This window comes from Phascolarctos cinereus, unplaced genomic scaffold, assembly GCF_003287225.1.
Source record: "Phascolarctos cinereus isolate Bilbo 61053 unplaced genomic scaffold, phaCin_HiC Scaffold_3;HRSCAF=262, whole genome shotgun sequence".
Taxonomy (NCBI): Eukaryota; Metazoa; Chordata; class Mammalia; order Diprotodontia; family Phascolarctidae; genus Phascolarctos; species Phascolarctos cinereus.
Window position 1 is genome coordinate 226,849,119 of NW_027555736.1, and position 22,811 is coordinate 226,871,929.

Sequence of the window (22,811 nt, forward strand, 5' to 3'; positions counted from 1 at the left end):
TTAGTTAGATCACATAACATAAATGTTTTTTGAATGTTGCATACCGCCTTATCAGAGACCTAGACTGGGTAATTAAGCCTAAAGAGTTTGGGGGGAGGGAGTCATTGAGAGCCCCGATTATGATCTTCTCTGTAGGAGGTAAGGTACACACACAGTGCCCTCATCTTGGACTGATATTTAGCACTTAGCCTAAACCAATCACTTGGAGAAAAACTAGCGTGGGCTAATCTCATTTGAGGTGGGGAAATTGGATAGAGCGCCAGACCTGGAGTCAGAAAGATGTGAATTCAAATATGGCTTCAGACACTTTGTAGCTATGTGATGCTGGGCAAGTCAATTAACCTTTATTTGCGTCCTTAGTTTCCCTATCTGTAAAATGGGAATAATAATAGCAACTATCCCTCAGGGTTGTTGCAAGATTAAAGTGAGATAGTACTTATAAAGGGTTTTGCAAACTTTTGTTTTGTTTTGTTTTTTTTAGGCAAGTAGAGTTAAGTGACTTGCCCCGGGTCACACAGCTAGTAAGTGTCAAGTGTTTGGTCTGAGGCCAGATTCGAACTCAGGTCCTCCTGACTTCAGGGCCAGTGCTCTATCCACTGTGCCACCTAGCCGCCCTAGCTTTGCAAGGGGTACTATATAAATGCTAACTATCATTATAACTATTGTTGTTTTGTCATCCTGTCAAGCATATTTCTTTTACTGTTCAGTTGTGTCCAACTCTTTGTGACCCTGTCTGGGATTTTCTTGGCAAGGATCCTGGAGCAGATTTGCCTTTTCCTTCTCTAGCTCATTTTGCAGATGAGGAAATTGAGCAAACAGTTAAGTGACTTGCCCAGGCTCACTCAGCTTGTCAGTGTCTGAGGCCAGATTTGAACTCAAGAAGATGAGTCTTCCTGACTTCAGGCCCAGCACTATAACCATTAAGCCACTTAGTTGCCCCCAGCATAATTCTGCCTGGTTAGACTATACACACTCTGAGTATAGTTGCAAATACCACTCAAGCATCCCTGGCATAAAGAAAGGAAGGAATCATGAGAGGAGGGATCGCTTCATCACTGGTGATCAGTTTCACCTGCAGTTAGTAAGCATTAAGAGGGCTCTCTCTAAATTCTGGGATGCCAAGTGACACTTAGAACCTTTCAACACAGTGCTCTCAAAGATTGTCGAGGAGCTGGTAAAACGATGGGCACCCTTTCCACTTCTGAAGTATTCACAAAAGTCAGAATCAAAAGAGCCATTGTAGATCCTCTAATTTTACCCCTCCCTGAGTATAAATAGCTTCTTGAATATCCATGACCAGTAGTCATCTGACTTCTGGTTGATGATTTCCCTGGGAAAGAGAACTCACTATTTCCATACCAGAAGCTTGTCAGTGCAGTCAGATGACCCCACCCCATTTAGTTCTCAGACACATTGTGTCAATCAACTCCTTCAGGTATTTCCCTTTCTTCCTCTTCATTTACTTTTCCCCTAAACTCTGCCCCCTTCCCCATTTGCCCTGGCAACCAAGCCAGGTGAACCATCAAACACACACTGAGAGCTCAAGATGAGCAGGGAGTTGTGATGTAGCTGCCAAAGAAGATAATGAATCTTGGACACATCGAGAGGTATGGGATGTCCCAAAAGTCACAGTGCTATTTAAGGTTATTAAAGCTACAATAATTTCAAGTTGTGATAGCTTAAAACTACATTAAGTGTTTAAGGTACCCTGTACAGCCTCTAGGAGTAAGGGGTTAACAGCCTCACCTCACCTTGCCCTGTTCATACCACACCTGGAGTATGATGTTCAGGTAAGGGTGCCATAGATTAAGAAGGACATTGACAAACCGGAAGTATCCAGAGGAGGGCAACCAGATGGTTGAAAGGCTCTGGGTGCATGTCATTTGAAAATCAGAGGAAGAAACTGGGAATGTTACCCCTGGAGAGAAGTCTCAGGGAGGCCATGACAGTTGTGTACAGGTATTTGAAGAACTGTCCCATGGAAGAGAGATTAGCTCTAGAAAGAAGAAGCAGGCGTGTAAGAGTTGTAAGCTTCAAAGCAACCGATTTAGGTTTGATGTCAGGAAAAACTTCCTACTAATCACAGCCACTCAAAAGTGGAAGGGGGCTGCCTAAAGAAGTGGGTTCCTCCCTCTCAAGTGGAGGTCTTAAAACAGAGAACATGTGACCACTTGTGGATTTGTTATAACAAGGATTGCCTCCAGGTATGGGTTGGATTAAATTGGTCCTGACATCCCTTCCAACTGGAAATTCTTTGATTTTTCAGTAAAACGTTCATTGGTTGCCTTTATATGTCCAGTGCTGTGTTAAATAAGGAAGCAAAACCACCTTGATCTGTGGATTTGTGCGGTGGAGGATGAAGAGAAGAGAGGAAAGTGGGGGAAGGGGAATGGAGGAGGAGGCAGAGAGACATGTCATGGGAGCATGGGGCCCTGAGCTAGGGCCATCGGTGTATTACACATCACAAGTCTGAGCCAGCTATTAGTGATGCTGTCAGCCTAGTGTACATTTCGTTTTTGAATTAGGGACTCAGCTCCTGCCAATTATTTCATTTGCACGCATACATTTTTCATGCGAATTTAAACATTCCAACCTCACAGACATTGAACATAAACATTAAACAGGCCACAGCATTTTAATTAGGTTCAACCAGGTTCAGCATGTTCCACTACTTAACATTTGTATAAAAGCATTTCAACTTAGATCATATCCTCAGCCCCAGTCCAATTCGGCTCTGTGCATGCTTTAATTTCCTATGAGTGTTTAAGGTTAGAGAAAAATTTTCATCTGGGCAGATGTTGAATGTCAATGGTGATTATTCCTTAAGCTCCTGGCCTTTTAGGGTACCACAATAGTCAGCTAGACCAGTTAAGGTTGTGGATAGGAAATGACAGGGAAACCTGGCAGAAATTAAGGACAATTATTCCATTAACCAGAATAAGAATGAGCCCTTATAGGATTATAGATTTAGATATTGAAGGAATCTCCTCAAGTTCAACCCTTCCATTTTAGAGCAGAAAAAACCACTTTTGTAGTTAAATGGCTTGCCCAAGGTCATGAGGGTAGCAAGAAGTACAGCTGGAATTTAAACCCAAGTCTTCTGAATTCCAAATCCAGAACTGATTTCTTTACTCTTCATGTTCTTGAAATCACTCTCTGTTTCATTTTTTTTATTTCATCCTCACAACATTCTTATCAAGCAGATAAAGCAGATATTCACATCGCCATTTGGCAGCAGAGGTGATTGAAAGCCAGAGAAAGTAAACCACTCTTCCAAGATGATACAGCAGGGAGCTAGAACTCAGGTCTTTTAGACTTCCAACCTGGAGCTCCCAAGCTCAAGATTCCATCTCTTGCTTTCAGGCCTTTATAGATATGGTACCCTGTGTCTGGAATTCACCCCCACACACACACACCCCTCATAGAATTCCTGGCTTCCTTTGAGTCACAATTCAGATTTCACTTGAGCCCTTTCCTGATCGTTTTTTGTGGTTTTTGTTCAGTCATTTTTCAGTCATGTCTGACTCTTCATGACCCTGTTTGGGGTTTTCTTGGCCAAGGTACTAGAGAGGTTTGCCATTTCCTTCTTATTTTACAGATGAGGAAACTGAGGCAAACAGGGTTAAGTGACTTGCCCGAGGTCACACATTTAGTAAGCATCTGAGGTTGGATTTGAACTGAGGGAGATGAGTCTTCCTGACTCTAGATCCAGTACTCTATCCTCTGTGCCACCTAGCTGCCCCATTCTTAATCCATCCCTCCCACTAGTTATTGTCACTTTCATCTTCCTGAGTTCAAATCTGGCTTTAGACACTTACTAGCTATGTGACTCTGAGCAAGTCACTTAACCCTGTTTGCCTCAGTTTCCTCATCTGTAAAGTGAGATAGAGAAGGAGACGGCAAACCACTCCTGTATCTTTACCAAGAAAACCCCCAATAAGGTCACAGAAAGTCAGACATGACTGAAACAGCTGAACAACGGAAAGGGCGGCCGAGACAGTGCAGTGGATAGAGTACTGGGCCTAGAGTTCATGATAGACCTGAATTCAAATCTAGCCTCAGGACAAATTTACTAGCTGTTATGATCCTGGGCAATTCACTGAATCTCTGTCGGCTTCAGTCTCATCAAGAGATAGATAATAATAGCACTTCCTTGCAAAGTTGTTGTAAGAATAAGAGAAGATAATATTTGTAAAGCAATTAGCACTGTGCCTGGCACATAGTAGGGGCTATATACATGCTAATTCCCTTCCCCTTTATTCTTTTACTCTTTATTTATATTTACTTTTATTTAAGTTTGTTTATATAACTTTAATTTATTTTAGTATTTATATATACTTTTTATTTATTTGCACATATCTACTTTGTGTCCTGTGTTTTCCTCCTGTGCAGGAACTATTTGAACACATAGCACATTTCATTTTTGTTTCTATATCCCGAGCACCTGACACTGTGCCTCCTTGCACTTAGTAGGGGCTTAATAAATTTCTATTGAATGCCATTAGATCGGACTGAATTAAAAGATTCCTTAAGTCAGAGGACATTTGTTTGAAGCCAAGTTTGCTATTTACTACTAATGGTAATAATAGCTAACTTTTATATCATGCTTATTATGTGCTGGCCATTGTGTTAAATCCTTTATATTATCTTATTTTATCTTCACAACAAACCTGTGAGGTAGGTTCTATTTTTCATCCCCATTTTACAGATGAGGAAACTGAGGCAAACAGAAGTTAAGTGACTCACCCAGGGTCACCCAGCTGGCTGGATTTGAACTCAGGTCTTCTTGACTCCAGGACCAGCACTCTATCCACTGTACCACCTGGATGCCTGTTCGACCTTCGGCTAGTCATAGGACATTTCTGGGCTCCTGCTTCCTCACCTGTAAGATAAGAGAGAGAATTGAACTTTATAGTTTCTAGGGCACCTTCTAGTTCTAAATCTATGTTCCTGCAGTAAACTGACTCTCCTGCATTTTTTTTGGTCTCCTGGGCACATGGATGAGTGTAAGCTGATGGAGGCAGTGATTGTGACTGGGGAAATGCCTACACAATATACTTTCAATTATGGATGGCTTCCCTACAGAGCGACAGCTGTTGTTTACTCCCCAATCAAAGGCCTGGTTCGGCATGGTACGACGTTAGGCTCCATACAAAAAAATTACACAGACACTGGCCCTGCCCTCTATCAGCTTGTAGTCTAAAAGAGACAGCATAAACAAGCATAACTAATACAAAGGATCTTAGATTAAGACTGGGAGTTTAGAGTTCCTCTAGTCTGACCCCCTTATTTTACAAATGAGGAAACTGAGGCCCAGAGAGATTAATCAACTTGCCTGAGGTCCAAAGAAAGAGTAACTGGAACTTGAGCCCAGGTTCTCCAATCCCCCATCCAGAGCTCTTTCCACTGAAGCCTCAGCAGAACAGAAACATCAGACCAAGAAATGAATGGATGGTGAAGTAATATGAAAATACCATGGAACAGTGAAGAGCATTGGACTTGAAGACCAAAGACCTGTATTCATGTCTGGACCTGCAATTTATTGTTTACCAGCATGAGAAAATAACTTCAGACAAATCGCTTAGCCTTCCTGAGACTGGGCTTCTTAGCCAGTGAAATGGGGCTGATAACAATTATATTACCAACCTTAGCGGGTGGTTGTGAGGAAGTACTGTGGCACAGCCCTCTTGGGAATGGGTGATGTAGGGATCCTCCACCCCCACCCCCACTTCAGTCCAAGCACAGATATCCTCTGCCCAGTCCAGATCAGCTGTTAGGTTTTTTTAGTTGGCTGCTAAACTGGATCTCAATGGAAGAGTGATCCCTTTCAGATCTCTTCTTTCTGCTGGCTTAGAAAGTCAAAGACGGCTTTCTGAGCCTTGGAGGATCTGGTGGAGGGATGTGAGTGCATGGCCTCCTAGGTAAACTCATGCATGGGATAGGACCACCTTCTACTGGCAGCCCAAGTCTTCCACCAACGCTTTATTACAGAAATCCATTGAAAACTACAGTTTTTGAACAAATGAAGTTGAGGATCACCCAAAGGTCAATGGAAAGGCACATAGTGAATGCAATCAGATCCTGATATATTACTAGTGAGGAACTGCACAGAGGAAATAGTGTGAAGATGTCATCAGAGAAGCAGTGGTCTAGTGGCAAGAGCTCTGTCCTTGGAATCAGAGTGATTGGGTTCAAATCCTACATCTTTCACCTCTATGATCTCAGGCAAATTGACCTCTGGGCCTCAGTTTTCTCATCTGTTAAATGAGGGGTTTAGGTGACTTCTAAGTCCCCTTCAAGATCTGAATCTACGATCCTATGAAATGTAGACCAGAAGAAAAAAAATTGTCAGGCCAGTCACATGGTAAGAGTGGGAGATAACCATGGACAGCTCATATCCTCCAGTGGTACCCATGAAATATAGAAAGAACTGGGTAGACCAGCTGTGGTCAATTGTTATATGGCTATAAGATGTGGAAATGCTAATCTGAAAAAAGCTAAAAATGAGTATCACCAAATGACGATGGAACAGCCCATGATAAGGGTGAGTGGTCTACAACACAACACCAGCAGTGAATTTTAAAGAAGGAATAAAGCTAACCATGCCATCAAAAAACATACAAGTAAAAAAAGATGGATTGGTCACATGGCGAAATTGAAGGCTAAGCAGCTAATGGCCTATGTGTCCATTAGCATCTTCACTTTGCTAAGAGAAAGCAAAAAAGGCTCCCAAGAAGTTTGAGTGGACTCTATGATGAACTTATGGGGCTGGCAAGGATGGGTTCTAATTTGCATCATTGAAAGGGGTACTCATATTAATGATATCATAAATCTATTAAAAGGATTTCAGTAACATATGTGTACAATTTTTAATATTCCCAAAGGCCAAAACTGTAGGTTCCCTAGAGGCATGAGCCATGCCCTAGCCTTCCATCATACACTCAAGTAAGGTGAGTCAGTTCACTAGATTTGCTGAGTGGAATTCCCAAGCTCACCCAGAAGGCAATGGCACCAATTAGGACCTTTGCCTCTTGACCTCCAGTTTACTGCTCCTTCCACTAAGCCACACAGCTACTGGAATCACAGAATCTCAGAGTTGGAAGGACCCACAGAGGTGATCTCATCTCTGCTACAAGTGGTTACTCAGCTGCTGCTTAAATAATAATAATAATGTTGTTGTTCAGTCACGTCCAACTCTTTGTGGCCCCATTTGGGGTTTTCTTGGCAAAGATACTGCAGTGGTTTGCCATTTCCTTTTCCAGCTCATTTTATAGATGAGGAAACTGAGGCAAACAGGGTTAAATGACTTGCCCAGAGTCAACACAGTTAGTAAGTGTTTGAGACTCAGGTCTTTCTGACTCCAGGCCTTGCACTCTATCTATTGCACCACTAACTGCCATTTATGGAGTGCTTAAAGGAGCTGGAGAAGAAATGGCAAATCACTCCATTATTTTTGCCAAGAAAACCCCATATGGGGATATGGAGAGTTAGTACTGAAACAAGTCAACAACAACAATAACAATATGCCAAGCACTTTACAATTATCTCATTTGACCTTCATCACAACCCTGGTAAGGAGGTGCCATTATTATCCCCATTTTACATATGAAGTACAGAAGTTAAGTGACTTGCCCAGGGACACACAGTTAGTGTCTGGGGTCAGATTTGAACTCATGTCTTCCTGACTCCAGGCCTAGTTCTCCTACCCTCTGCACCACCTAAATGCCCTAAAGTCCCCTTACTAGAAAGGACAAGAATCCTAGGATTCATGTCCCTTACAGAGAACGCAGGGAAGGATGGAGGAAGTAAGTAGCTTAAAGACTGAACTACCTTTCTTTTCATATGAGTGTGGATTGTCTCTATTGGGTACTAGTTGTATTACATGAGAGGAGAGGTTAACAGCTTCCCTTGATGAGAGTGGAAGAAGTCCTAATAAACTTTGTCACACAGAGATGGTTAAGGTATTGGCACCTACTCTGTGCTATCTAGTTGTTTTTTTGGTTTGTTTTCTTTCTTTGTAAGTCGCTGTAAGATGGTGCATAGAGAATTGGTCTCCAAGCCAAGAAGACAAGGAATGAAGTCCTGCCTTCAGCACAAACTGATTTTGTGACCCTAGGCAAGTCACTTAATTTCTTGATGCTCTAAGACCATAGGTTGCAGGGAAAGTGCTAGCCTGCACTAAAAAAAAAAAAAGTTTCTTCATCCCACAGTCCCTCCCGGGAGTCACAAGTCCAAGCCCTTAGCCCCATTAGCTGACTAGGGAAATCTAGAACCCAAACAAAAACTTTTACCCCCATAATCATGGTCTTGATTCAAGGGTTTATGCCACACTGACTAGCTAATAATCAAATAGAAAAAAAATGAACAGAAGCCTATCTTTGTTCTATAACCAATTTTTACTCATTGCACATTTTCTTCCTATCTCCCCCAGGACCAGGGCACCACTTGGCCCCTTACCTTGCTTAGCCTTGGATGTGGCCATTCACTCCTCTTCAGAGGATGTTCCTGCGTACCTGCCATACTCAAGCAATCAACCACCTTCTGAAATAAGATCTATACAGAATCCCTATGAAGTAGATAATATTGGCTATTTTATTTTATCAAATGGGATAACTGAGGAATAGGTTAGGTCAGTGGCAGTGCCCAAGCAGGGTCCAAAAGCCAGTGATGGCATTAGGTAGAAACTTCTGGATTTTTATTTTTCCGGTGCCCTAAAGCATACTCTCTCAGCTGGCCAATCCTTAGCCTGGACCTCTATTTCATAAGGGGTCTTAGCCATGCTCACTTCACTCCCTGCTCAACTCACTTATGGACTTTCCCTCCCTAACAACAGCCTCACCTTTTCCCTTGTACAGCTTTGTACCCTCTCCAATCCCCTTCGCTTTTCCAGCACCTTTTTATGTGTTGTCTTCTTTCATGAGAATAAGCTCCTTAAGGGCTGGATTTTTTTTTTGTTAGTTTTTAATTGGTTCCTCAGCCTGACACAGAATAAGTGTTTAATAAGTATTCTCTCTCTCCCTCCCTTCTCTCTCTCTCTCTCTCTCTCTCTCTCTCTCTCTCTCTCTCTCCCCTTCTCTTCTCTTCTCTCTCCTCTTCTCTTCTCTCTCCACTTCTTTCTCTCTTTCCCCTCCTTTCTCTATGTTTCTCTCTCTCTGTCTCTCCTCTCTCTGTATTTCTCCATGAGTGTCTCTTTGTCTCTCTCTCCCTTCTCTCTCACTGTCTTTCTGTCTCTCCACCCTCTTTTCTTCTCTCCCCTGTCGGTCTGTCTCTCTCTCTCTCTCTCTGTCTCTACCTCTCCATCAATCCATCCACATAGCCACCATGATACACTGTGCCTCTCCTGTTTGGTCTCCGATGGTTCAGAGGAGAGGGTGGGTGGTTTAAAGAAAGTTAATCGTTGAGCTGAATGCACCCTCAGGCACCTCAAGAGTTAATTTGCTTGGTACTCAGCCATCACCACCCAAGACTTCGAAAACGACTCCACAGCCAGTATTCTTCTGTTGCTACTGTTTTTGAGGAGTCCAGAGACAGATGAGGGGAAGGTGAGAGGGAAGCCCTGCCCTCCCACCTCCACACTTGATGACTATTTACCTTGCCCCTCCCAGTGAGGTAGCGGGGAAGGGGGGTATTCTCCAGGTTGGACAGTGCAGCTACTGTAACACCTCAGCAGTGAGGGAGGTGAACCAGGAGCTAGGGGTGAGCGTCCCCATTTAACAGCTTTCCATTTGTTTACCAAAAAAATATTGTTCCATCATAAAAATTCCCAAAATAGTTCCCTCTCTGGCCAGACTGACTGGCGGGCGCCCAGCTCCAGAGCCCAGCCTTGTTGGAGACTCGATCTTGGGGAGGTGGGATTAAAAGGGAGCTCGGAGGTGGGAGCTGGCAGCGAAGCACTGCCCCTAAATGAGAGGCGCCCCTCCTGGGGCTTCCCGTGGGGTAGGAGCTGGGAAGACAAGACGCGCAGGGACTACTCCAGAGCAGAATTACCAACACTCAGAGACTTCATTTTCCACGGATGCCCAGCCAGCCTGCTGTGGGAGGGAGAGTCCGAGTGGGCAAAAGCAAACCCAGGTTTATTTTTAGCCTACCAGGGGTTCTACTTGGCCTGGGGGCCTTTTTAACGGTTGGATTCGAAACAAAGGCACCCTTTCCCACCACCCCCACAAGTCCATAAATATTCCCCTGCAATCTGTGGGATCAAGATCTTCACAACTGCTGGGTGTTCTAGCCAGTCCTCCCCACCCATCTATCTAATGCATTTGAAGAGTCAGGGCTTCCCCCAGATCAGGGGCGAGGGTAGCTTCTCTCAGCTCCGACAAAGGCACATATCCTACAAGGCATCCCAGGCCGTATCAGCTCTAGAGCCAGAGGACCTGGGGGCAAATCTCACTTCTGACGGTTACTATCTGTGGGACTTTGGGCAAGCCACTTAATCTCCCTGGGCCTCAGTTTCCTCATCTGTAAAATGAGCATTGTTGTACTCAGAGGTCTCTGAGTCTATGATTCTATGAACTTTTCACCAGGCAAGAGGTTGTGCAATGTACCCCTTGGGTTGACCCTGCCCCAAAGGAAGTCGTTGGAAGGACACTGTGCTGCTTTGTATCACAAACCCAAGATTTCTCCATTCCTCTGAGGGACTCAGACATATTATTTCTTGCCTGGCTGTATTATTTTGGGACTTTTCTGACTGACATCTTCACTGCGTTCCCACGTGGGGTACCTCCCTACCTCACCCCCAGCCTTTTCAGCTCCTGAATCCTTGAGAAAACAAGTCCCTGTTTAACTTTTCTCTATACATTACTTCTGGGCAGCTAAGTGGCACAATGGATAGAGTGCTGGGCCTGAAGTCAAGAAGACTCCTCTTCCTGAGTTCAAATCAGGCCTCAGACACTAACTCACTGTATTAACCTCAGCAAGTCACTAAACTCTGTTTGCCTCAGTTTCCTCCTCGGTAAAATGAGAAGGAAATGGCAAACCATTCTGATACCTTGGCCCAGAAAACTCCCAACGGGGTCATGAAGAGCTGGATGTGACTGGAAAATGACAGAACACCAACTCCCACTAAACAGTAAGCCACTTAAGGGTAGAAGCCATCTTTCTTTTTTCATATTCATATCCCCAGCACTTAGGACATGCCTGGCACACATTAGGTGCTAAATCAATGCTTATTGACTATTGACTCAAGAAAGCAATTTTAACCATGTGTGTATGTCTTATTGGGAAGGAAGTGTAGGTTTCACATCTATACCTGCGGGGATGATAGGTGTAGATGCCTTGACTTCATAATGATTCAACAATATGGTTCATTAGCATTCAACTAATTCATTCCTACCCCCCCAACTCTCATCATGGCCCAAAGGAGGACCAGGCTCAAGACCAAGTCAGCAGCACTATTCCTTACTGAGGCTGTCACAGAAATAAGAAAGTACAGTGTCATAAGTTTAAATTCTGGTCCCCCAAATAAAATTTTCCCATTTGCCCAGAAACTTTGCTCACTTCTCACATCATTTAGGGAGGCCTGTGCTCCAATTAAGCATCTCTACCTATGTAGCACACCATTTCCATAGCATCTCCTAGCCTAGTATGAGGTCAAGGAGAAAATGTTAGACATGGAGTCAATTTGGGTTCAAATTTCCCCTCAGATACTTCCCAGCTATGTGACCCTAATCAAGTCGCCTAACCTCTCTGAGCTTCACTTTCCTCATCTTTTCAAATGAAGGTCTTGGACCCTATGGCCTATATGATCTCTGAAAGAAGCACCTGGTTGATACGGTATGTAAGGTATGTAAGGACTGATACTTAACATATCACGTAAGAGTTGATATCCATTAAGGACTTACCTTCTTCAGCTCATTTTAAGCCTAGGATTTATGAATCATTGCTTCTTTGCTTGATGGGCAGAATGGGTGTACGTGTCTCACAAAGGAAAGAAGAAAAAGAAAATGTTACTAAGAATCCAAGAATTTTTTAAAATGACTTTTCCCCCTTAAAAAACCATCTCTCCATGAACTTGATAATTTCACTCCTTCTCAAGCCTCCTATCATTGCCCTTGTTTGTTTTTTGGTTCCTTTGGTCCTGAGCCTAGATTAATTGAATTAAACACCGATTATATCCAAGGCATTGACCTGGACTCTGAACATTTAGTAGATATTGGGGAAAATTCCCTGATTATGCCTTTGTTATGTCTCATCAATTTCACTTCTTTTGGCTTCCCCAGTTTCATTAATCACCCTTTATTCCTCACTATATCATCCAGTTACAAACTTGATTTTCTAGTAAGGGAAAGCCAAGTGAACTTCCAAGAGAGACGGATTGGTAGGCAAGGCCCCAGAGAGTAGAGAGAGCCAGGAAGGGAGGAAATACAATCCTTTTCCAACTTTAGGAGTTGACCTGGTGTTTGGTCCTATACAAAATATGCCACAATAATAGTAATTCACTTTTATATAGCTCCCTAAATCAGGGGCGTACTGGTGTTTACCAATTGATTTTCCAGGGTGTAAGGGGGAATGTATACAAACACACTTTTAAGTTTAATGTATATTATTAACATTTTCTCTGTCACTTTCTCAAGTCTTGACAATCAACAAAATAATAAATCAAGTCCTAATTTGTAGAGTTTGGGGATTTTTGAGGTGTAAGTGATCACAATTTAACAATCAGCTTTCTAGTAGAAGCCACCTCCATCACACCACAGACACGAAGGCTTACAAAGTGTCTTACAAACATCATTTCATTTCTTCTTCCCCATAATCTTGTGAAGTAAATCTGTAATTATCACCATTTGTATATGACTTTGAGAGCCAAAGAGGTTAAAAAACTTGCTCAAGGTCACCGCAGCAGGTAATTATCTAAGGTAGGATTCTCACCCAGCTTTTCCTCATTTAGTAAATTCATCAGTCAACTAACATTTATTAAGCACCTACTATGTGCCAGGCATTGTGTTAAACTCTAGGGATATGAAGAAAGCTTAAAAAAAAAAGTCACCTCTTTCAAGGGGCTCATAGTCCAATAGGGGGAGATAACATATAAACAACCACGTACAAACAAGATAGATTAAGGAGGACTGGGAAAGGCTTCATGCAGAAGGCAGAATTTTAACTGAGACCTAAAGGAAGCCAGGAAACCTAGAAGATGAAGGTGGTGACGTGGGAGACTCTTCCAGGCGTAGGTGACAGCCAGTGAAAACACTCAGAATTGGATGATAAAGCGTCCTGTGTGAGGAACAGCAAGGGAAACTATGTCACTGGGTCCCTGGGTATGTGAAGGGAAATAAGGTATTAAGAAGACTGGAAAGGTATGGGGGGGCCAGGTTATACAGACAGTGAATGTTATCTTTGATCCTGGAAGCAATAGGAAGTCACTGTAGTTTACTGAATAAGGAGATAACAACGGTCCAGATCTGTTGTAGAGAAAGACCAATTGAGCGGAGAAGAGATTGGAGGGGGGCGGGGGATTTGAAGCACAGAGACCAACTAATAAGCGGTTGAAATAATCTAAGCATGAGGTGATGAAGGCCTGTGCCAGGGTAATGACAGTGTCAGAGGGGAGAAGGAGGCGTATATCAGGAATATTACAAAGTTAGAAATGACAGGACCTGATAACTGATGGATCTGGGGGAAAGGAGTGAAAAAGAATAAGGAATGCGTAACTGAGAGAACAGCAGTCCCCTTGAGAGTAATGAGAAAGCTGAGACAAGGGGAGAGTTTGAGAGGAGAGATGGTAAGTTAAATTTTGGACATGTTGAATTTAAGAAGTCTACAGGACATCTAGTTTGAGATATCTAATAGGCAGCTGAAGATATAAGACTGGAGGTCAAGACAGAAGACTGGACAAGTAGGTCTGAGAGTCATTGGCTTAGACATGCTCATTGAAACTATGGGAACTGATAAGGTCACCAAATTAAAAAGTACAGATGGGGAAGAGGAGAGAAACCAAGACAGAGCTTTGGAGACACTCAGGGTTAGCAAGGATTAGTATAACTTACATGAAGATCCAGCAATGCATACATGGGAGGAGAGGCCAGATAAGTAGGAAGAGAACCAGGAGAGAGAAGAGAATATGGAGGAGAAGGTGTTCAACAGTGCTTCAAGGCTGCAGAGAGATCAAGAAGGATGAGGACTGAAAAATGTCATTAGATTTAGCCATTAAGAAATCATTAGTAACTCTGAAGAAAGTAGTTTCAGTTTAATGATGAGGTTGGAAGCCAGACTTCAGAGAGTTAAGAAGAAAGTGAGAGGAAAGAAAGTGGAAGCCTACCTTCTGGACTTATTTTGCATGAATTCACTTCCTACACACTGTATTTCAGTCAAACTGCCTGGCATGCAGGGAGTATATTCTTTCTCACTTCCACCTCAAAATCCCTAGCTTCCCTTAAGATTCAGCTCATGGACTCCTTCCTATAGGCAGACTTTAATAATTTCTTTTCTTTTCTTTTCTTTTCTTTTCTTTTCTTTTCTTTTCTTTTCTTTTCTTTTCTTTTCTCTCCTCTTCTCTTCTTTCTCTTTCTCTCTCTCTCTTTCGTCTCTGTGTGTGTGTGTGTGTATGTTTTCTTCCTACTCAAACTTCTCTATTTAAATGTTGTACCTCTGAAGGCAGGATTTTTTTTCCCTTTCATTTTTCTATCCCCATTGCCTAGCTCAGTACCTTGCACAGAAGCACTTGATAAAAAGCTTGTCGGAGAAAAATATGTAAGACCAAAAACCATTTTCCAATAGATAATTAGACAAAGGTAATTCTCAAAAGAATTGCAGTGCTCCAATTTATTAATCATAAGAGAAATGCAGACCAAAACAACCTTCTGTGGTTTCACCTCACACCAAGTTGAGAGAGCTGAATGAGGACCAGGATTCAATGGTCTCCATCACTACCTCTACCCAACATTTTTTCTTCATAACTGGTACATTCTGTTTTTACAGGTATGCTGAGAAGGGTGGAGTATTGAGGCCCTTTATTTCCTTTTGACTCCACTATTCCTTTCAGAGTGACACCTTGAAGGCAAGAGGGATAAATAAACAAGGGAAGGTAGTTTGAAGTACACGAGCAATTTTTCTCTTCAGTTCTAACCCTTCCAGTGTCTAATGCCAAGTAGTCATGAGTTCTTTTCCCTTAAGAGCGGTAAAGGGTTAATTTCAATGCCATCAGGAATCAATGAAAAGGATTAAGAAGTAAAATACCAACATGATTACTCATCGGAGTATATATTGGGAGCTTCTTGTTCATTTTGTTTTGGTTACTATAATGTTTGCCTGTTAAGTTTTGGAAAATTAAAGATTGGCTTCGGACTAGCACTGTTTTTGATTGAGGAAGTATTTGGGCTTTGATCTTTAATGGTGTATGTACATAGCTTTCGCCTAAAAAGAAAACAGCTCTGTGTAGATTTTTCTTCAAATCACAGGTTTGCTTACTCCACAGAGGGTAAAGGCACTTCTACCTCATGGCCAAATGAACCACTAAGGAATATACTAACTATGTTTTTAGTTGGAAGAGTCCATATTCACTTCTCAAATGAAAGTTCTCTTTGCTCTGACTACGAAAAGCACAGGCACTCTCCAGGTTCTGGACGCTGAATTTTCAAACTTTCAGTACCTACAGTTGCATGCTGACGACTCTCTCCTCAAATCTCTAACCCATCCCCACCCACTTCAGCAACCAAGGCCTCTTCCAACAACACTGCTTGGCATACAGACCAAGGAATTCTCTGGTCCATTACCTCTTCCACACCACCTCTTTTCTTCCCCTCAGGGGGATTGTGCACAAGTCATGTGTCCCTTTTTCTTCTGTCTTTCACAGCTCAGTGAGTTCCCAAGCTATTTCTCTCCTTTCTCTTTCTTTGTCAGCTAGGGAAAAAAAAAGCAAACAACTTAATCATGGCTAATAAGCATAGATGTAGTTCTAATAATATAACATTATTAAGGAGAAGGAAAGCAATTTGTTTTCTGGTGAACTTGGAGACAATAAATAATTGGCACCATCAACCTCTAAAGTTGGGATTCTAACTTGGGATTAATGGATTTTTTTTTTTTTAATATAATTGTTTTACTCTATAATCCTATGTGTTGTATTTTATACATTTAAATAACATTATTGTGAGAAGGGGTCAATAAGTTTCACCAGATTGCCAAAGAGGTGCATTACATCAAAAAGTATGCTAAAAACCTGCTAAAAACCACTGAAAGTGCCAAGAAGTTTTCTGCAGTATATCCACAGGCAAGTTCATACACTTCCTCATCTTTCTCTAATCAAACCTGATTAGTTTTTAAGCTCAGCCTTTAAATGCAAAAAATCTATTTCTCATTCAGTTTTATTGTTTTGTATTCTGCCTAAGCACTAGCATAACAACAACTTTGCTTTTTTCCCTATTCTTCAATTCAATATATTTTAATTCAATAAACCTTTATTAAATACCTACTATGTGCAAGGCACTGTCCTAGCCACTAAAAGATACAAAAGTGGATAAGGCACGGTCATGTCCTCAGAGGGAAATGTTCATTTCATTTGCTACAGAGGAATACAGTACGGACTGAACAAGGCCTTGCAACCGCAGAAATGTAGGTACTAACGGCTTAAAATAAAATGTGATTTTCATAATCATTTCATCTGACTTATGTCCAGAAATTTTAGAGCGTCTAGAGAGAATATATAACTCAGATATTAATTCTTAGAAACCAACATTTTGCAACCCTATTGAATTATTTGGCCCTGATTTTTTAAAATTCCACATCAGATGAGGAAATATTCCTGCTAGTAAGAGGATTATTAAAAGTTCACCTGACCAGACGTGGTAAGTTGACTCTTTCTGCTCCACAAACACAGGATTTTGGTCCTCAGACTTTTAGAACTTATTCGACAAGCTCTCACCCCGCACACAGCATGAGACGCCACCGAGCTGTCATCATCTACACACAGCCAATCATAAGACTGAAAACTTAGGATCAGCATTTCTTGTGACTGGTTCTAGCTCCCACTTAAAAAGCTAATATGCTGCTACTCCTTCCCAAAACTTTGGCTGCCTCCTTTGGACACAGACAGTGAGCTGAGTGCTTCTCAATATTAACCATGTTGTTTTTATAGGCTTAAACTATGGGGAAACAGTTGAAGGTGTCAGAGAAAGGGCCAAAAACCTGGGGAAAGCAATTAACCGTTTAGCATCTTTGCAAAATAATGCTATTTCCAACTGGTGAAGAGAATTAGGAAATGGTACTGAACTTGATTCTCCCTTTTATAATCAGAAAAGGATTCTAGCTCATGACCCAGGCCACAGAAGAAAAGAAAATTCTTCCTTCTGGTTCCTACCCACTTATACCCGGCTGCCCCAAAAGGGTGCTTAGCTGACACAGTAAGTGTAGTACTGGTTGAAAAAGTGAGGAAAACTCCTTTGGGGCACTAATTTTTGCTACCTAGAATTATAGGTTCCAAGGGAGGGAAAGACAAGAATATGATCAGGTTTTATAGGAGTTCATATATGTGTATATAGAATACTTTGTAAATCTTAAAGTGCTATATCAAAGTTAGTTATTATTATTGTTATTATTATTATTTGGACCTATCTTGACAAAGCTAATAGCACTTTCTCATTTTATCCAATTAGTATCAACATTAAAATCCTGTTTCAAAGGCTTCATCGTGGCATTATGAAGGTGACTCTATGGTCCTGAAGATTATCTCATCAGAGTAAAACCTATGGTAGGGGGGAAAAAACCTATTAAGTGGGAAAGATTTAGACTGTAGGCCTGATATCATCAGTTGTTTAAAGATCAGGTATCCTTCCATCCAGCCATTCACAAGGGCACCAGGGCCTGGCCAACATGAGCATTTTGCCATCTGCCCTGCTTCTTCCATCAGGAACTACTAGGTCCCTCTCGATTGAACCTATAGAGACTCTGTCCCCACTCCAGGGGAGTGAATCCATTCTGTTTTGGAACATGCCATAAGGTGGATCTGCTTGTATAATAACATGGCCCTAGCATCCCAATGGATGACTGGATCAGATAAAGCACAGTCTAGATATCAGGGGCTAGCCCACTTAGGTATCATGCCAATAGTCTCCTTTGTTCTTCATCTTTTGCTCAGAGAACAATAACCAAACTAATATTGCCATTGCTATTGGAAAGAGCGAGGCAATCCGTTGTCCCATGGCTCAACTCCCAATGCCTAACAGTTCATTCCTTGGCCACCTCTCTAGTATATGTGTCGCGTTCCATCTAGTAAAATGTTACCTTTTCATGATCAGTGAATTTTCATTTGTATCCCTGCCACCTAGGGCAGCACTTCATACATAGGAGGAACTTAAAAACGATTGCTGATTAGTTAATTGAATGATTGGCCAGTCTAGTTAACTCTGGAAAAACTCATCAGTCAGACCTGATGAATCTGGCTACTAGATGAAGAAATTTTTCAGCCTCAGAAACTCACAAAGATCTACTATGGCAAAAAGGAGTTATAATCTAAATTGGTAGGAGGAGTGCCCTTGCTGATGAAATCCCAAGCCCTTGAATTATCTAAGTCTAGCTCTCACAGCCCCTGCCCCCAACGCATGGGTTTCCAGAAAGCCATCCAAGGTTCATGGCATATTGTGGGCCAGTGTCTCCTGAAAACTACAGTGCACAAGTCCCGACAAATTTGTTTTCGTTTATTAACCCAACCCAAGTAAGCACACAGTCCTTCAAAGCAAAGGGCATTTCTTTGAACTGCATGACAAAATAAGTTACAAGAAATATGCCTGGGGGCAGCTAGGTGGTGCAGGGAATAGAGCTCTGGCCTTGGAGTCAGAAGGACCTGAGTTCAAATCCACTCTCCAACACATGACACTAGCGGTGTGACCCTGGGCAAGTCACTTAACCCCAACTGCCTCACCAAAAACAAAAAACAAAAAAAAAGAAATATGCCTCCACATTCACGGAGGTAACCACCCAGTCAGGGGAAGGGGAAAATAAATGCAGGGTACATTGGTAGCCAAGTAATACACATGGATGGAATGGGCACACAGGTAAGGAACAGGTGTTACCAGCGAACACATGTGGAATGGCACACATATGACCGAGGTAATTCATTTCCTTCCTGTCAATGCTAACAAGGTAATGTTCTCCAGTGATAACATCAGTGCTGTTCTCTGCTACACTCCTCTGCTGAGCTGCTCTCTGCTATTATCAACTGGGTATTGCTAACGAGCTACTGCTATTTCTACCTACTAGTAGAAAGAATGCCAAGCCTAGAGTCAGGAAGACTCATCTTCCTGAGTATAAATCAGCCTCAGACACTAGCTGTGTGACCCTGGGCAAGTCACTTCACCCTGTTTGCCTCAGTTTCCTCATCTGTAAAATGAACTGGAGAAGGAAATGGTAAACCGCGCCAGTACCTTTGCCAAGAAAACCCCAAAATGGGGGTCATGAAGAGTCAGAAACAACAGAACAACCGCTGACCTTCCCTGGCCATGCTGGGGCTTCAGCTCAGAAAAAACTCAAAGCCTTCTACTGGTTCCGCTTTTTTTGAGATAAAGCTAACTCAGGAAATCCCTCAAACAATTATCCTTTTTTTTTTTCAAGGCAATCGGGGTTAAGTGACTTACCCAGGGTCACACAGATACTAAGTGTTATGTATCTGAGGCCAGATTTGAACTCTGGTCCTCCTGATTCCAGGACCGGTGCTCTATTCACTGCACCACCTAGCTGCCACCTAGTTGCCCCTTAAGTTTATCTTTTCAATGTTTCTCCTATTTTTGCTGCTCCTGGAGAGGAAAGGTGATGAGGGGAGGAGGGTGCTTTGCTGTTCAGTTGTTTTCAGTTGTATCCAACTCTTCCTGACCCCATTTGGGGTTTTCTTGGAAAAGATCCTGGAATGGTTTGCCATTTCCTTCTCCAGCTCATTTTACAGATAAGGAAACTGAGGCAAATGGGGTTAAGTGACTTGCCCAGGGTCACACAGCTAGTAAGTGTCTGAGGCTGGATTTGAACTCTGGAAGATGAGTCTTCCTGACTCCAGGCCTGGCACTCTATCCATTGTATCATCTCCTGTTTGACTTACAGTGAGAAAATTCCTTTCAATTCTTTTATTTCCTTAATGTCAATTGTAGTCTATGCAAATTTTATGTTACTTCAACCAAATTGCTGTACTCCCTGTAGAAGCATATGCATAATTTTATTGAGGTGTTCTGATATATGCACGATAGGAATATACCAGGAGGAAGGAAGACTAAAATGCACATACTTACAAAATGAATTTTATCCCTCACTTTTGACCACTCCTTAATATCCATCCTACTTTTCCTAGACCCTTTTCCTTCCTAAACTCTCTTAAGCATTTAGAAATTGATTATATAAGTTATGCTCAAAGATGGGGTGCAGGAAGGCGGAGAATATTCAAATTCCTTTTTGCCACATTTCAAGTTCTGGTCTCCAGCGTGTACTTCCCCAGGGACTCCAAAATCTAGAGTCAACCAAAGGAATGGGACAACTGCTCCCCATCTTTGTGAAATCTATGTTTTTCCAGTTGTGTTTGCTTACTTCCCAGAGGAGAAGGCTTTGTGAACTCTTCCTATCTTGGTCAGGGTCCTTCGCACCAGGAAGGTGTGAAGCTCCTGGGATCAGATGGTGTCTTAACAACAGCCAGGGTGGAAACCACCTGAACTCGAGGCTCTGTGAATTTCACAGCCTACTCTGCCCTTCTAACATTAGAGCTTCTCACACCTAGGTGCTACTGTGGAAATGTCAAGGGTCTCTAGATGCTTCTCTCCTCCCTTTACTACTTAATCAAACTGGCTCTGAGGAAAATAAGTCCTACTAGAATCAAAGTTTAACTTCAGACAAAGGCTTGGCTGGGGGGCTTGGGGTGGGTAAGAAGGCAGAGGAGGAGGGAGGAGAGAAGGAATGACTATTCTCCCCAACTTATAGCAAGCAACTAGTTGGTTTTTTTAAATCATCTGCTTCCTGGGGTGTGTGTGTGTGTGGGGGGTTCTTGCTTGAAGCTCCTCTGTAGTGTAGGAAGGGAAGAAGGAAGGAAGGAAGGAAGGAAGGAAGGAAGGAAGGAAGGAAGGAAGGAAGGAAGGAAGGAAGGAAGGAAGGAAGGAAGGAAGGAAGGAAGGAAATGAAAGGAAAGGAAAAAGGAAAGGAAAGGAGAAGAGAGGAGAAAGGAATTAAGCATTTATAAAGTGCCTGGTATATACCAGGCTAAGCACTGACGCGAAGCACTTTACAAATATTAACTCATTTCATTTTCACAACCACCCTGGGAGTTAGGTGTTATCATTACCCCCATTTTACAATTGAGGAAATTGTGGCAAGGAAAGGTTAAGTGACTTCCCCAAGGTCATATAGCTAGTAAATATCTTAGATCAAATTTGAGTTCAGGTCTTCCTGACTCTAGGCCCATTCTCTATCTACTAAACCACCTCATTCAATTGTGTCTAACTCTTCATAATCCCATGAACCATATGGTTCATTGGGTTTTCTTGGCAAAGATTCTGGAATGATTTGCCATTTCTTTCTCCAATGGATTAAGGCAGAGGTTAAGTGGCTTGCCTAGGGTCACACAGCTAGTGAGTGTTTGAGGTCATATTTGAATTTAGGTCATCCTGACTCCAGGCCTAGTACTCTATCCACTGACCCACCCAGCTGCCTTCACTTAGCCACCTAGCTACCCCTAAAGAGAATTTCCTGACTCCAAATGATAACATGAAATACCTTTGTGGTATTTCTCATTATAAAGAGATTAGATTATAACTCATTATAAAGAAATTAGATCATAGACTAAGGATTAGAAGTGTAGGCTAAGGAAGCAGATGACCACAGGGTATAATCTCAGAAAGGCACTTCCTCCCCAAGACCATAAATGTTTCCCCATAAGATCTGTGGAACTCTTTGTGTTTAAAAACACCAGGGACGCCTCCAAGCAAAAGGTTTACTCCTTCACCTAACTTTGTTAACTGATACCCTATATTAGGTAAAATAATGTTATAGGAAGCAGCTATTCATTTACATTTAGAGCAGAGGGTATCTGAGACATAGAATTGTCTATCTTCCTCATATCAGAGAGGAAGAACTAAGTCTGCTTAAACAACATGTACAAGACTGAAGTAATAGAGTGAGTGATAGAGTTAGGATTTGAAACCAGGCCCTCTGATAATCAAACCTGCAATCCTTCCAATGAAACTGAACAATTGTATAAATGGGTAATAAACTAAACAACTGCACAACAAATTTTGGTAACGCCTATGTGTTACCGAGAAATGAAGGCATGTAATGCCAAGTATATCTGTACTTCTTCCAACAGTAGTGGAATTTTAAAAGGCCACAAAGGAATGAATCTCTAATTGTAAAATTTCACACGATTAACAAAACAGAAAAGTATTAAGAGGGATAGATTTCCCAGTGCTCCTGAAAAGTAGTCTCTTCTTGGTTATACCACCCAAAGGAGTAAAGGAGTAAAGAAAAAACTTAAGATTTTTTTTCTTTTTAAATAAATAAATAATTTGTATTCATCTCATTTGGTTTTATATTACCTACATGTTTGAATGTATATCTTCCTGCACCCTGTCCCAGAGGGTAATCCTTTATGTCAAAGAAAAAAAAAGAGGAAAAAAAAGTACAGAAAAGCTAACCAATATATCTCAAAAGATTAGATATTATATATACACTGTTCCACAACCAAAGTGTAGGGGGGGGGAGTTCCATTTGCCCGTTTATGTCCACTTTGGGGCCAATCTTGGTCATTATGATTTCCCAGAATTCTATGTGGGGTTTGTTGTTTTGGTTTGGTTTGTTTTTGGCTTGTTTTTTTAAATTCTGGTTGCTTGCTTTCATGTTGCAGTAATCATTCT

The 22,811-nt window shown here is 41.9% G+C and overlaps 1 non-coding gene across 1 annotated transcript; it reads left to right on the top strand.

The window, feature by feature from the left end:
• Positions 1-7,875: 7,875 nt before the first annotated feature.
• Positions 7,876-7,999, top strand: LOC144456441 (U6atac minor spliceosomal RNA). The gene has a single exon (XR_013485533.1). It is a non-coding gene; the product is annotated as a U6atac minor spliceosomal RNA (small nuclear RNA).
• Positions 8,000-22,811: the final 14,812 nt, after the last annotated feature.